The sequence below is a fragment of the Triticum aestivum genome, chromosome 7D (assembly GCF_018294505.1).
Source record: "Triticum aestivum cultivar Chinese Spring chromosome 7D, IWGSC CS RefSeq v2.1, whole genome shotgun sequence".
Taxonomy (NCBI): domain Eukaryota; kingdom Viridiplantae; phylum Streptophyta; class Magnoliopsida; order Poales; family Poaceae; genus Triticum; species Triticum aestivum.
In genome coordinates this window covers 438,700,548-438,709,809 of record NC_057814.1, presented here as the reverse complement: position 1 = coordinate 438,709,809, position 9,262 = coordinate 438,700,548, and positions in this window count along the sequence as shown.

Below are 9,262 nucleotides of genomic sequence, written 5' to 3'. Positions count from 1 at the left end.
AAATGATAGTCTCCTCAACACTCAACTCTCTCTCATAGGATTGGATTTGGTGGAAAGATGATTTGAATGGAAAGCAACTTGGGAAAGGCTAGAGATCAAGATTTATGTGGTTGGAATGGAATATCTTGACCTCAACACAAGTGTAGGTGGTTCTCTCTCAGAAAATGTATGTTGGAAGTGTAGGCATGTTCTGATGGCTCTCTCCATGAGTGAAGAGTGGGTGGAGGGGTATATATAGCCTCCACACAAAATCTAACCGTTACACACAGATCACCAAACTCGGTGGGACCGGATCAAAAAACTCGGTCAGACCGATTCAGTTCATAATGTGACCGTTAGGAATTTCGGTGGGACCGACATGATCAACTTGGTGGGACCGATGTGCTAGGGTAGGGAAAAGCCTCATCTCGGTTTGATCGATTACACAAACTCGGTGGAACCGATTTGGGTAATAAGCGAAACAGAGAGTTGGTCAAGCAAACTCGGTGGGACCGATTACAGAACTCGGTAAGACCGAATTTAATGCAATAGGATCAAGAGAGTTTGCAAGCCCATCTCGGTGAGACCGGGATCCCATCGATGAGAGCAAATTGATTAGGGTTTTCTGGCAGTGGCTATGTCAACTAAACTCGGTGGCGCCGGATAGAAAGTTTCGGTAGGGCCGAGTTTGACTTTTGGTTTGGGACATATGTGGATATGAGAAGTGGTTGTGGGCTTTGGAGCATATCATTAAGCACTTTGAGCAAGCAAGCCATTATGCAACACCTCATCCCCTTCTAATAGTATTGGCTTTCCTATGGACTCAATGTGATCTTGGATCACTAAAAGTAAAATGTAGAGTCTTGAGCTTTTGAGCTTGAGCCAATCTTCTGTCCTTAGCATCTTGAAGGGGTTCCACATCCTCTTCTCCACGCCACTCCATCTGTTGAACTTGTCTGAGATACACTAGATGAAAACATTAGTCCAACAAGAGATATGTTGACATTAATTACTAAAACCACCCAGGGAGCACTTGTGCTTTCAATCTCCCCCTTTTTGGTAATTGATGACAACATACATCAAAGCTTTGGATAAAGATATAGGGAATAGCAAGTAAAGCGTTGGAAGGACATGTAACCTGCATAGGCTCCCCCTACATGTATGCATTCATGTAAATATGGAATGTAAGAGCATGTGAACGCATAATCATGAAAGAGCAGGCAATGAGTTACATGTATCTTGGCTATATGCATCAGAGCAAACAGTGTGAGTTTAGGAAATGTACCTTCATGCTTATGATTCCTTCTTGCAAACAGTATGTACATCAGCAAGAGATCCTCATGCACATGAGTGTGATGCATATACTTACCTTGTGGTCTTGAGCTGGCTTTGAAAGAGATGAACCTGAGTAAACAAGGTTAGATAACACAGAAACATCTACTAAGCAGAGCAAACAGCAAGCCACAAAAGTACCAAGATTGGGATAACATGTAGAGAGTGAGTACTGGGTACTCTATTGGATATTGACATGTCCCCAACAGGTAAAGATATGCAATGAATTCAAAGATTTCCTTCCCTTAGATGTCTTGCTCCCCCTGAATCTTCTATGGGATACTGGGAGAAGATAGGGAATAGAAAATCAGAGCAAAGCAAAACACAAACAACATGAACATGTCTTTCCCCTCTAAAGACATGTGACTTCTCTCCTCTTGAACACCAAGCATCTGGGGCATGTAATTCATCTCTCCCCCTGTTTGAAGCATTCTCTCCCCCTTTTGAAGGATTAAGCTTTGATGTGAACTCTCTCTCCCCCTTTGACATCAATTTCCAAGAAGGGATCCTCTAGAGTGTGAGTCAAAACAGGTTTGGTCCTTGAGTCACAGAGCAAAGTAGCAAATAAAATGTGATGCTGGTAGAGGACAAGAATCATTGAGTGGAGCTGGAACAAAAAACAGGAACAAGTGGCAAATTATCTTTTCTATAGTGAAATCGGTGGCACCGAGTTGTGTTCTTCGGTTGCACCGAATGGATTCGGTTAAACCGAAAATAGCAGACCGGTCGAGTTCAACATAGAGAAAACACTTCTCACCTCAGCTCACTAGGCAAATACGATCTCACAAAGATTTGCAAGGAATTAACTAAAGGATTTGCAATGAATTGGATGCAAGAAACACAGAACAAAACAGAGAAAAGAAAATCTAGATGAAGTTTGTTTTTGATAAAAGAAGGGGAATAAATATGCAAGGGACAAATGCAGAGAACAAATGCAAAAACTCAGAGAAACACCAGAGAACTTCATCTAGAATTGGGCGGTGACTAAGTCACCTATGTTAGAGTATATTGACTAAGGAGTCAAGTGAGAGCACTTGATCATAAGTCATACTCATCGTTTAAGCTCAAAATGGGGTTACCATTTTTTGTTTAAGCATTTGATGTATTCACATCTTGTTGAGTTGCTTTGACCCATAACTTGGGGTAAAGCTTCTCTAAGATGGAATAACATACCTTGGGTGGTGGTGTTGAACTTGATCATGTAGTTGGACTTGTGTGGAATGCTCAAGACTGATGTAGAGTATCAAGGATTGGGAGCACCACTTCGAGTTGAGTTCATCTACCTACATGGGTTAGTCTTGCAAGGAAGAGCACTTGTGTATCCAAAATGACAATCATGGAATTTGATACCAAATGAAATTTGATATATAGAATTTGTCAAAGGATATGTTGAGGTGTTTCATGCTTCCTTGTCTTCAACCACCATTGTGTAGAGACTTGGTGATGTAGAGATTACTCAATATGTGAGTGAGTTGCAATCTCATAGATTTAGATTCATCCAAGTACCTACAAGGGTTAGATAGCATGCAAGGGTACAAATATATCCAATACATATGATTATCATCTTAAGAGAAAAAGGTCAAGGATTAGTCAAAGGCTCATGTCTTGCATGTATCCTCATGGAGTTCCTACTCCAAGTTTGAAGCATCAATGATGTTCAATTCACCTCTCAAACGGCAAAATACTTTATCATCAAGCAGTTTGGTGAATATATCCGCCAATTGCTTATCGGTACGAACATGCTTAAGATAAATGTCCCCTTTAGCAACATGATATCGAATGAAATGATGACGAACTTCAATATGCTTAGTTCGAGAATGTTGCACATGATTGTGAGCAATCTTAATAGCACTCTCATTGTCACAAAGCAATGGAGCATGTTTCACATTGATCCCATAATCTTTAAGAGTTTGGGTCATCCAAAGTAATTGAGCACAACATGAACCGGTGGCAATGTATTCCGCTTCGGCGGTGGATAAGGATACCGAGTTTTGTTTCTTGGAGGACCAAGACACAAGAGATCTACCAAGAAATTGACAAGTACCCGAAGTGGACTTTCTATCAACCTTGTCTCCGGCATAGTCCGAATCGGAATATCCAACAAGATCAAAAGAAGACCTCTTAGGATACCAAATGCCAAAATTTGGTGTATGTATTAGGTATCTCACTATCCTTTTCACAACCTTAAGATGACATTCTTTAGGGGCCGCTTGATATCGTGCACACATGCACACACTTAGCATAACATCGGGACGGGAGGCACATAGATATAACAATGAACCAATCATAGATCGGTAAACCTTTTGGTCAACCGATTTGCCATCCTTGGTAAAGTCAAGATGTCCACTAGTAGGCATGGGGGTTTTCATACCTTTGCTTTCTTGCATGTTGAACTTCTTGAATAAGTCATTGGTGTACTTTGTTTGAGAAACAAAGGTGCCTTCCTTAGTTTGCTTGATTTGCAACCCAAGAAAGAACTTGAGTTCACTCATCATAGACATCTCAAACTTCTTTGACATTAGCTTCCCAAACTTTTCACTAAAATGAGGGTTAGTCAAACCAAATATGATATCATCAACATAAATTTGGCACACAAATAATTCTCCATTAACCCTTTTAGTAAAAAGAGTAGAATCTATTTTTCTAATCTCAAAGCCTTTTTCAACAAGGAACCTGGTCAAGCATTTATACCACGCTCTAGGAGCTTGTTTAAGACCATAAAGAGCTTTATGAAGTTTGTAAACATGATCGGGTTTCTTAGGATTGACAAAGCCGGGAGGTTGTTTAACATAAACTTCCTCCTCAATTTCATCATTTAGAAAAGCACTTTTAATGTCCATTTGGTACAAGGTGATATCATGGTGATTAGCATAGGCAAGTAAGATGCGGATGGACTCAAGTCTAGCAACGGGGGCATACATCTCAACGTAGTCCATACCTTCGACTTGAGTTTAGCCTTGGGCGACGAGACGTGCTTTGTTGCGAACGACTTGACCATCTTCATCTTGTTTGTTGCGAAACACCCATTTGGTACCGATGATGTTGTGGTTGTTGTCGGTCTTCTCGACCAATGTCCACACCTGGTTTCTCTCTAAGTTGTGTAGCTCTTCATGCATAGCATTTATCCAATCCGGATCTTCCAATGCTTCTTCAACCTTCATAGGTTCAATGCTAGAGATGAATGAATAGTGTTCACAAAAATTAGCCAAACGAGATTTAGAGCAAGTGATTCTCCTGGTTTGAATGTCATTGTAGATTTGCTCGACGGGATGGTCTCTGGCGACTCTTGCTCTAACTCGTGAGAGCTTTTGTTTTGATCGGGGTGGAACATCTTCTTCATCCTCTTGTTCTTCTTCTTGGCCTTCTTCATTGTTGACGTTGTCGTTCTATTGTCGTGGTGGAGAAGGAGGTTGATGAGGTTCTTCTTGGTGTACTTCCTCATTTTCTTCATCTTGGTGTGTCCCACTTGTGGATGCTTCTGTATCAACTCTTGGTTCACCTTGTTGTGAGGTAGAAGCTTCCACTTGGACAGAGGAGGTACTCTCCTTCACCTCCGTTGGACGAATCTTGCCAATAGACAAGTCTTGGATTGCTTCCGAAGGATCTTTATCTCCTACATCAATTGGCAATTGCTCTACTTGCGAGCCGTTAGATTCATCAAACTTCACATCTACCGTATCTTCAACCTTTCGGGTGAAATTGTTGTAGACACGGTAAGTGTGAGAGTTTGAGCCATAACCAAGTAGGAAACCTTCATGAGATTTAGGAGCAAATTTAGAACGACGATGCTTATCAAGAATGTAACACTATGAGCCAAATACTCGAAAGTATCCAACTTGGGGTTTGTTACCGGTGAGGAGCTCGTATGCCGTCTTGCCGAGTAGCTTGTGAAGATACAAGCGATTTGTTGCGAGCTGTCTCAACCGCTTCTGCCCAAAAGTGTTTTGGAGTCTTGTACTCATCAAGCATCGTTCTTGCCATCTCAATAAGAGTCTAGTTCTTCCTCTCAACAACTCCATTTTGTTGAGGCGTGTACGTAGCCGAGAACTCTTGTGAAATCCCCTCTTCGTCAAGAAAGGTATCCACATTTGTGTTCTTGAACTCCGTTCCGTTGTCGCTGCGAACCTTCTTGATCTTCACTTCAAATTGGTTTTGGGCCTTCCTGGCGAAGTTCTTGAAGATCTTTTGGACCTGCAATTTATCATCAAGAAAGAATACCCACGTAAATCTTGAAAAATCATCAACTATAACTAGACCAAATGAGTTTCCACCGAGACTTTTGTAGGCGTTAGGACCAAAGATATCCATATGAAGTAGCTCGAGTGGTCTTCTCGTGGTCATGATGTTCTTCACGGGGTGACTCCCTCCAACTTGTTTTCCTGCTTGGCAAGCACTACAAAGTCTATCATTGTCAAATATAACATCTTTTACTCCAAGGATATGATCACCTTTGATAAGCTTATCAAGATTTCGCATGCCCACATGACCTAACCTTCTATGCCACAACCAACCTTTAGAGGATTTAGCAATTAAGCAAGTTCTATGTTGAGCCTTTTTAGTGAAATCAATAATATATAGATCACCTCTACGTATACCGGTAAAGACCATTTTATGATTATCTCTACGAAGCACTTGGCAATCTACTTCAGTAAATAGGACACTGAAACCAAAGTCAGCAAGTCTAGATACGGAAAGTAAATTGTAGCCAAGAGATTCAACGAGCATAACATTTTGTATGGAGCTATCATGTGAGATGGCCACCTTACCAAGGCCAACCACCTTACCCTTTGAGTTATCACCAAAAGTGACATACTTCCGAGGGCCGTTGTTTTCAGCAAGCTCACGAAACATATCCTTATCTCCGGTCATATGATCGGTACATCCACTATCAAGGACCCATTCCTTTCCTCCAGCCATGTGTAGCCGCGAAGATTAGCCATAAGACCAAAGTTTCTCATAGACTCATCGAGATCAAAGTCACTATCATCATCCTCATCATAGTATCCATGTTCAACATCATCTCGTGATTGATCGTTTCCTAGAAAAGGTGATTCATTAGAAGTATGACCATAACAATGTTCATCTCTATGGATTCTAATGACTTCGGAAATGATATTGCTAATAATTCCAACATCTCCTTTGGCACGCATGAGATCACGAAGCTCAAATAGACAATCATCAAACTTAGGATCACTAGTACTCATCCTATTCAAGGCAATAGACTTATGGAGAATCTCATCTAGATTTTTCAAGGAATAGTTTGGAAAGCGTCCTCAAGAAATCTCCATATAGTGTAGGCACAATCAAGAGTAGGTAAGCTAGCAATCAAGTTTTTGGGCAATCCTCTAATGATAAGATTGATAGTTCTAAGATTGCGAATCATGTCAAGATCCTCATTGGGAGTGGGATGCAAAGGATCACTAGGGGAAATGCAGGGACTAGTAATGTACTTCTTCAAGTGATATTCATTGAAAATCTCAAGCATCTCATTTTTCCACTGATGAAATTACTCTCCATCAAGTATAGGCACTCTATGTCTAAGACTCCCCAACGTAGACTCTTCCATCTTCCTCCAATGGTGATTAAACCAAAGCGATGGAGACCAAAGCTCTGATACCAACTGAAAGGATCGAGAAGAGGTGTCTAGAGGGGGGGTGAATAGACTCTAATCAAGAAAAGTTGTAGTTTTTAATTTCTTTGAGTTGAGGTGGAGTTTTAGCACAAGTTTAAACATTCACAATACATATCAAGCAAGCATGACAAGAGTATATGAGCAGCGGAAAGTAAAGCATGCAAGTTAAGAATGTAAAGGGATGGGATTGGAGTGTGCAAACGCAATTTGAGACATGGAGATTTTTGGCATGGTTCCGATAGGTGGTGCTATCATACATCCACGTTGATGGAGACTTCAACCCACAGAGGGTAACGGCTGCGCGAGTCCACGGAGGGCTCCACCCACGAAGGGTCCACGAAGAAGCAACCTTGTCTATCCCATCATGGCCATCACCCACGAAGGACTTGCCTCACTAGGGTAGATCTTCACGAAGTAGGCGATCTCCTTGCCCGTACAAACTCCTTGGTTCAATTCCACAATCTTGATGGAGGCTCCCAAGTGACACCTAACCAATTTAGGAGACACCACTCTCCAAAAGGTAATAGATGGTGTGTTGATGATGAACTCCTTGCTCTTGTGCTTCAAATGATAGTCTCCCCAACACTCAACTCTCTCTCATAGGATTGGATTTGGTGGAAAGATGATTTGAGTGGAAAGCAACTTGGGGAACGCTAGAGATCAAGATTTATATGGTTGGAATGGAATATCTTGACCTCAACACAAGTGTATGTTGGAAGTGTAGACATGTTCTGATGGCTCTCTCCACGAGTGAAGAGTGGGTGGAGGGGTATATATAGCCTCCACACAAAATCTAACCGTTACACACAAATCACCAAACTCGGTGGGACCGAGTTAGAAAACTCGGTCAGACCGATTCAGTTCATAATGTGACCGTTAGGAATTTCGGTGGGACCGACATGATCAACTCGGTGGGACCGATGTGCTAGGGTTAGGGAAAAGCCTCATCTCGGTTTGACCGATTACACAAACTCGGTGGAACCGATTTGGGTAATAAGCGAAACAGATAGTTGGTCAAGCAAACTCGGTGGGACCGATTACAGAACTCGGTAAGACCAAATTTAATGCAACAGGATCCAGAGAGTTTGCAAGCCCATCTCGGTGAGACCGGGATCCCATCGGTGAGACCGAATTGATTAGGGTTTTCTGGCAGTGGCTATGTCAACTGAACTCGATGGCACCGGATAGAAAGTTTCGGTAGGGCCGAGTTTGACTTTTGGTTTGGGACATATGTGGATATGAGAAAGTGGTTGAGGGCTTTGGAGCATATCACTAAGCACTTTGAGCAAGCAAGCCATTAAGCAACACCTCATCCCTTTTTAATAGTTTTGGCTTTCCTATGGACTCAATGTGATCTTGGATCACTAAAAGTAAAATGTAGAGTCTTGTGCTTTTGAGCTTAGCCAATCTTCTGTCCTTAGCATCTTGAAGGAGTTCCACATCCTCTTGTCCACGCCACTCCATCTGTTGAACTTGTCTGAGATACACTAGATAAAAACATTAATCCAACAAGAGATATGTTGATATTAATTACCAAAACCACCCAGAGAGCACTTGTGCTTTCAGTTATGGATGGTAGTCATGTAATACTTGAGATGACAGCGTGCATGGTTTGGTCTAGCCACGAGAGCATGCTTGCCAAATTGATCCCTGTAGCATGCATGCATGGGGGCCAATCGTACCAATGTTCTAGGTAACGTGCTCGATGAAACCACATCCCATCATTGTTTGAGTCAACATTACTATTGATATGTTTTGCCTTAATTAATCCTTTCATATGTTGAATTCCTGAGAAGAAATTTCTCACTTTTGTTTTTCCGTAAAAGTAAAGAGGCAGTTCGTTAGACTACTGGAACTAACTTCCCAGTTTAAGAACATGGTCGTACTAATGGGTGAATGGGTGACCTGAATTAGGTGGTCGTGGAGCTTTTTAAAATGTTCAGGGTGGGGAATGAGCAAATCCTTTTGCTAAACTATTCTAGCATAAACACATCCTACGTCTAATTCCAAAATTACATGGTGTAGAGCCTAATAATACAGTTAGGACTTAGGAGAAGCAATCCACGGAGAACTGTAATAATATGTCACCCGTAGAAACCGTCCTGCTCGGATCTGAGGAAACCCCCTCCCCCGCTCCCCCCGCCTAGGGTTTCCGCGCCGCCGCCGGCGGCTCCCCCGCGCGGAGCCGCCGCCGCGGCCGGAGCCCGCCGTCGTCGCTCGCCTCCCTTGCTCCCCCGCTCCTCCCTCCACCTCCTCCCGTCCCTGTACCTCCGCGTCCCCTCCCCGGGCGAGGCGACCGGGGGGCCCCGACGCCGCTCC